This window comes from Amblyomma americanum, chromosome 1 (assembly GCF_052857255.1).
Source record: "Amblyomma americanum isolate KBUSLIRL-KWMA chromosome 1, ASM5285725v1, whole genome shotgun sequence".
NCBI lineage: Eukaryota > Metazoa > Arthropoda > Arachnida > Ixodida > Ixodidae > Amblyomma > Amblyomma americanum.
Genome location: NC_135497.1, coordinates 426,456,828 through 426,463,616, shown reverse-complemented (window position 1 = coordinate 426,463,616; position 6,789 = coordinate 426,456,828).

Below are 6,789 nucleotides of genomic sequence, written 5' to 3'. Positions count from 1 at the left end.
TTCCAGTTGAATGTTCACCTTCTGCTTCTCTTTCCAGAAGGCAACAGCCATTACCTTTTGTTGTAATAAAACATGACGGAGGGCCAGGAAGGGTCAAGCAGTATGGTTCAAATTATCCAAAAGTTAGAATTACTTCCGTTCGAAATATCGAGCTTTCAAAGCATTAGTATGTACGTAGTGTGATGTACACACTTTCTCACAAGTGCCTGGGGCACTGCAGCTGCGGCTGAGCCAAGTAAACCATCCTCGCAGTGCTGATTTTGCTCCTGTTCACTACGAAGCTAGAGGTTGTGAAATGGAGTCTGCTAGCTGCACTGTAGTGTCACCTCTACTGGAGCCTAGCATAATCAGCATCCGGACGACATCACCTCTACAATAGCATGACAATATCGTTGAGATTACAACATGTTTGCGCCACTAATTAACAGAAGCAGTGGCTGTGTACTTTGCAGAGACTTAGCTTGCAAGTGTGCTGCTTGCGGTTTCGTAAGGCATCACATGGAAGCATGTGGGCCTCGAATGTTTCTTCCACCTAGTGTTCTTTGCAAGCAAACTGCAAAGACTGCTATTATGACTGCTGGAATTTTGTGCTCTACAGTGATTGCTTGATTATAAAAATACACCCATGTTCACAGCTGCTTGGAGTAAACAAAGAATTCTCACTCGCTCAGGTCTATGCCGCCTGACAGGCCCACAAGCACAAGGTTCTGAGGCCCGAGAACATCCCTGACTGATTCCAGCAGGGCTGGAATCTCGTGCTCATTCCGGCCGGCACCTGCAAACATTCATTGAGACAGTCATCAGTCCTTTTCCACCAAGAAAAGCAGTACATAGTTGCTGTAATATCTTTTTGCATCACAAAATACTGCAGTGAGATTCAGTATAGAACATGCACATGAATGCATCTTTATAAAAAATGCATTGCTTTGTATGCAGCTGAAACACTGTCACGAAAAGTTAATTCAGTATGTACTCTTATCAGTATACTCTGTGCGCCATGTAATTGATTGTCTCTGTGATGTGCCTGCCATGTCAGAATTGCAAATATTGATTTTCTGTGAATTATCAGATGCTTCATGTTGCTCTCGCATTCATTGCAGATACAAACATTGTATTACTGTTTTCTAATGTTTTCTTACCGACATATTTGGCAATGAATGCTTGATGGACTTGCTTCCGCGCAAAATAAATTTTCCCTTCCCTGTTCTTGCTAAAGGTGTATTTATTATGCTCTGTTTTTTCGCATGAGGTATGTTATGGGAGTACGCACGATGCTACTGTATATGTGCTTGCAGAACAAGGCAAATAAAACGCAATCAAGTTGCTATCTGTATACATCACTGGCTGTCGGCGTGCAGCGTAAGCATTTGAATAGGAAACATCAACATAACAAAATACAAAATGGTAGCAACCATGCTTTTCGGTGAAGCTATCATGCTTACTGCCTCTTTTTTTTTGCTGCACATTCCGCTAATGCATTGTACGCGCGACAGCCGGACACACCACCCTCTTTCACGCCTTGTCCAAGCATCGCGCATATTTACGGCGCTGAAACCAAATTTGTCGCGGTTAACAGTGCATGTTCTCGTGGCAAGGGTGAAGGTGCGTGCTACTAAGGACGTGATGATCAAAGAAAGCATCGAGCATTTGATCTACCTAGTTGAGCGCTGTCTTTAAATGCCGCTGCGCCAAAAAATATTGCGCCTGTTCACGGTTGCCATCGAGATAATCTGAGGTGGACAAAACTGATAACCACCTGAGTGCAAAGTCCGATTGTTCTATCAAAGAAAAGAGTAGGTAAACTTTTTATTTACCAGTTTGCCGGTCGTGCTGGCGTGCCCACTGCAGTGCAGTCTTCAATTGCTGCTTCAGGTTTTGCCATTGTTTTTCACATTCTTTAACGTCTCTTCGGACTTGATGCCTGCAATTCAGTATCCCAGTTAAGCCTGCCCATGCCTGTTCGCGCTTTTTTCGAGTGATGGAGGAATTAAATTTGGCGAATAGTGGCGTTCTTTGCTCACCGACGAGACGAACGAAGTCTAATTTCTCATCTTCTGACCAGTGTGTACTTTTCATGCGTTTGCTGGCTAGCTGTCCATGCTTGCTGGCCGTTCACGTGCGCACAAAAGCGTCTCGAAAATATCGAATGCTTGAAGTTCGTGCGTGGGTATCCCGACGTTTGAACCCGGCTCCGCTGCTTCTTCAAGGGAGACAGGGGGCAGTTTGATTTGCAGCTTAAATTTAAAGGCCCAGTGGGGAGGAGGAGAAGCTTCGGGACGGAGAGCGGTGATACTGATACCAAGGGTAGGAAAAGGGTATGGACTTAATTCCTGCGACTGTGAGTCAACCGGCTTCCGAGAGCTATGCAGGGATTACTGCAGCATGCTGTTGCTTTTGGTTCTGCAAACTGCCGACCAAGTCCCTGTGCAGAGGTTACTTTCTGAGCGTTTTGCATTGTTCGCTGTAAGGGATCGGTGGATGCCCGCAGATTTGTTCGGACCATCCGTATTTTTCTGACTGTCCCGCGTCCAGAAGCGGCGATTTCCTTGTTAATCCCCGTCGGTGTGTCGGGAAGAAGCGTGCATGCAGGCTGAGGCAGGCGGGCCAAGGCGACGGCAAAGCTAGAGGGAAGGAGAGGGGACATTTTTCCCGTAACTCCCAGAGGTCCCCATTTTGCGGCGACAGTTAATGCGGTTGAGCGTGGGAGACACGAGCAGTGACTCTGTCGAAACCGCCATACGCCGGCCGCCCCCCTTGTATGAGGGGTCATCACCGCCAGGCGAGACGGGTCTGGACGGTCGCGCTTGACTGAGAAGAATTAAGCGTAGTGTACGGTCAGCGCGGGCGCGGCTAGAAGACGCCGTGGCTGAGCCGCGGCGGCGCCGAAGCCAGAGGACGGGGCATACCAACGGGTCCCGAAAAGCCGACCGGCTCAACGAAACGCATATAGATGTACAAAGGCGATGCCGACGCACTTTCAGAGGCAGCAACGACAGGCTGGCAACGCTTTCCAGATTTTGTGGGAACGCCTGTCAACAATCCTCACGAAGATGAGTAGTTTGTTACTCGTGGCGGTAGCGGCTCGGTTGAGATTGATGGGAGCCGCCATGGTCACGGTTCAGCTATCAGTGCTCAAAAAGCGCGGGAGTGTGACCGGATGTTGACATTAAATAGCGGTGATCTATTGGACAGCGCGAACGTCCGTCGCCCTCACAATAGACTTCCGGGCGATTCCCCATCTCGTTCCTTGTCGGCGGCTGAATTTCTGGCCTAGGTACTATAAGTACCTACCGTCTGAAATAAGTCTGGACAGTAGTTCCGATTTTTCGGTTCGTGCAAGCACACTACGTCTGCAGGGAAGTCCAGGCTCATCTTAGGTTATAATAAGACGAGATTCGGATTTCAGTCTGGACTTAGAGGCTCGCGTTTGTGCAAGCGGGCCCAGGTGCGTCTACAGAATATTTCGCAATTAAATGCGCGCCGTGGAGTGCTTCTCTCTGCTAAACCGGTGCATTTTTGAGCTCGAATTTCGCGCAGAAATGGTATTTGGTCGGTAGAATTGTTTTTTTCTACAGTTTCTGGGTTACTTCCCTGAATTGATAAAAAAGTCGGATATTGGCATCGGCTGCGGCGACGACGTGACGAAAGAAGCCGTTATCTCGATGACGGCATTGGTGGCGCCATCTCGTTTGTCGTTTGTGAAGACTCGGCAAGATAGTGGGGTGAGGGTGGAGGGAGGTCTTTAGCGGGAGGTTGGAAGACTCTTTTAAACTGCTTTATCAATGATCACAAAAAATTAGTTTGCTAAAGACTCCACTAAATCTCGTCTTTCGTGAAGAAGCGCCTTCACATGTCCCGCAAACCACCCCGCCCCCTCTATGCCGAATCTCTAGGGCCGACAAACGAGATGGCGCTAGCGGTACATTAGCTGAGATAACAGCTTGCTTTGTTTCGTCGTCTTTGCTGCAGATGATGAGAATATACGACTTTTTTGGTCGATTCACGAAAGTGGTCCAATGAAATGTTGCATAAAACAGTTCAGCCGGCCAAATACCATTTCTGTGCGAAATTGCAGCCCGACCAATTTACCACTTAAGCTGAGAGATGCAGTCTAACACGCGTATTTGGAAGACGGGATTGGTTAGCCATTTCATTTTTGGGCTGCCGGATAAAAAAAAAATACTTTTGCACAAACTAGTGGCCTATACGAGCCCGAGCATCGCTCACAAAGTAGCATAATATGGTCTACGTTCTTCAAGAAGTAATTAAACGTCGGCTCTTGCTTGGGCATACCTGTATGAATGTTGCACTGCCCTCGGCTGCATTGCACAGTTTCGCAGACGCGAGCTGTTGAGCAGAGGACCTGACAGGTTGCGCCACGTGCCGGACGGCGCTACCAACGGCTGCCCGGTTTGGTGGATGGGCAAGTCACACGCGGTTTCTTCGAAGATTGTGTTTCGCCTACCGTTTGAAATTAATACCAAAACGAGGAGTCATCGCTCTCTTAATAAAAGCCGAAATGCAAATGTGACAGCAACAGCACTCCACACACTAATAATTGACAAACCATCGCAGTCATTATTTATGAGCATCTTATTTTCTGTGTCGTCTGCTTTCAATCGTCTGTTTGTTCCAAACACTTCGAAAGCTCTGTTCTGTCCCTGTGGAAAAGGCTACGTTTTTGTGTTTGGACTACCACGCATCGTGTGTCTTGCGAGAGTGGTGATGTGCCGAAGTTGCCGTTGTATTCAACCAACGAGAAGGGACGTTGAGGACCAGACGACGGTTGCTTATTCGTAAGGCAGGTGGCGCAGCCTGTCCAATGCGCTTCTCGGCCCTCGCCTGTGAAAGCTATACACATACAGGCGCGGGAATAAGAAAATAGAGCACGCTATTTCGTTCTAAGGTCAATCACACCTTCTGTGCTGGAAATAAATAAAAAAAAACATTGTTTGGCCATGAGAAAGCGCTCCAAAATCCACTACCAGAATCGACATACTATTTCTGAAAATTTCAATTAGACAACGTGTGAAAAATATTCGAAGACAATAGTGCGCCCAGTTTCCAGTTTACTTTTGTCTGCAACTGTATGCGCAGCTGGGGGCCGTATTTCATTGGTTCCGATAAATTCAGGCAAGTGGCGATATTAAATTTCTCCTGAAAGCACGAACACCTAAATATGATACTTTGTAAGCGATGTTCTCCCGAATAGGCCAGTACTTTTTGGAAAGGAATTTTCAATGTTTGCAGCAACCAGGTACGGAAATAGCTGCATAGCCTGTCCTTCTATATAAACGCCCTAAATAAATTTTATTTAAAAAAAATAGTACAGGGCTTCTTGCACTTTTTCCCTCAAGGAACCCTAACAGCCTTTATTTGCCCCTTCCTCCCCCTCATTCTTCGTGTCGCTGCTCCCACAAGTGAAGCATCACAAACCACCGGTGTTTCTTGTGAATGAAGGCATTGTGATTTTTACCCTTTAGCATGTATCTATTTTCTATTCACCATTTAAGTATTTCCATGCTTTCAGCAATCAGTTTTTTAGTAAATGCGCATCTCTCACTCATACTTGGACGAGAACGCAGTAGATTGCATTTACAAGACAAACTTTCCGCCGCATTCGCGCATTCCGACCGGATGGGCTGCGCACAGAATCACGTGACGACTAGCCCAGCCTTCATTGGCTATCGACCCTGAGCGGTGACGTCCAGAATGGGCTTATAGACATTATGGCCCATACTGTACAACTAGAATTTGTAAGGGAAGGGAAGTCCAGTCCGTCCTCGGGTGTCATCATTGAGGGCATAGACGAATGAAATGGCGACCAGCAGTTCACCTTTTGTGTGCGTTGGTTGCAGAACAAGACGCTCGAAGTCGCGGAGAACATGTCGTCCTATGTATTACGCGCATGACAGGAGAGCCAAGGCATTATGCACGGCCATCAAGGACGTGATACTACGCCTCTACCTTTATTTTCATTGTTTACGTGGCCACTGTATTGATGAGGCGGCGAATAAGATCCGGCCGTTTTCCAGGTGGAAAGAAAAGAATAAGCGACTCTGAGCAATGTTGTTTATACGTAAACTGCAGCAATCATTGCTTTGATCTGGTACAGCAGGAGGTTATCAGGAGCTGAAACGTAACTGAAGACGCTCTTAGCAGCATTAAATACCTTTTAAATGAAGTCCTTGACTTGAAGAAGTGCAAAAGTGTATTTCCACACAATAATTCCTACAGACTGCGAGGCGGCTGTGGAGATAGGGTCAAGGCCAAATAGCTTGCTGCCGCTTTACATGACGTAAGCCAACAGTCACCGAGGGAGCATAGGGGATGTTTTGCAGGAATGTATTTAACTGCTACATTAGCTACATATTCCACTCCCACTGTCCATCACGGTTCCGTCCACCACGGCTACAGGACATCCAAAGGTGCCCTAGTGAGGCTGAGAAAAGTTAAAAAAATTCTAGTGTGTTGTAAGTATGACTTCAAGTATCGTCAAGTGAAGCAGTACTAACTGCGAACGGTTTCTGTTATTTAATACCTACAAAAATTCTGAGGTCACTTAAGTCTACTTACATAGAGGAATGCTTACATAGAGGAATACCACAAATTTTTGCTGTGGGTGACGATAAACACCTAAGTTTAGAGCCCTGCCGTTTCCCCGCTTCCGGTTTTTGAATGTTCTTTGAAATCTGGAACATCTGGCTTGCGTCTTCGCATTTTATCGTGTAGCTTGATATTTTGCGAGCTCATGCCATGTGCGCTGCGTGCTTTCTTGTGTTACATTTT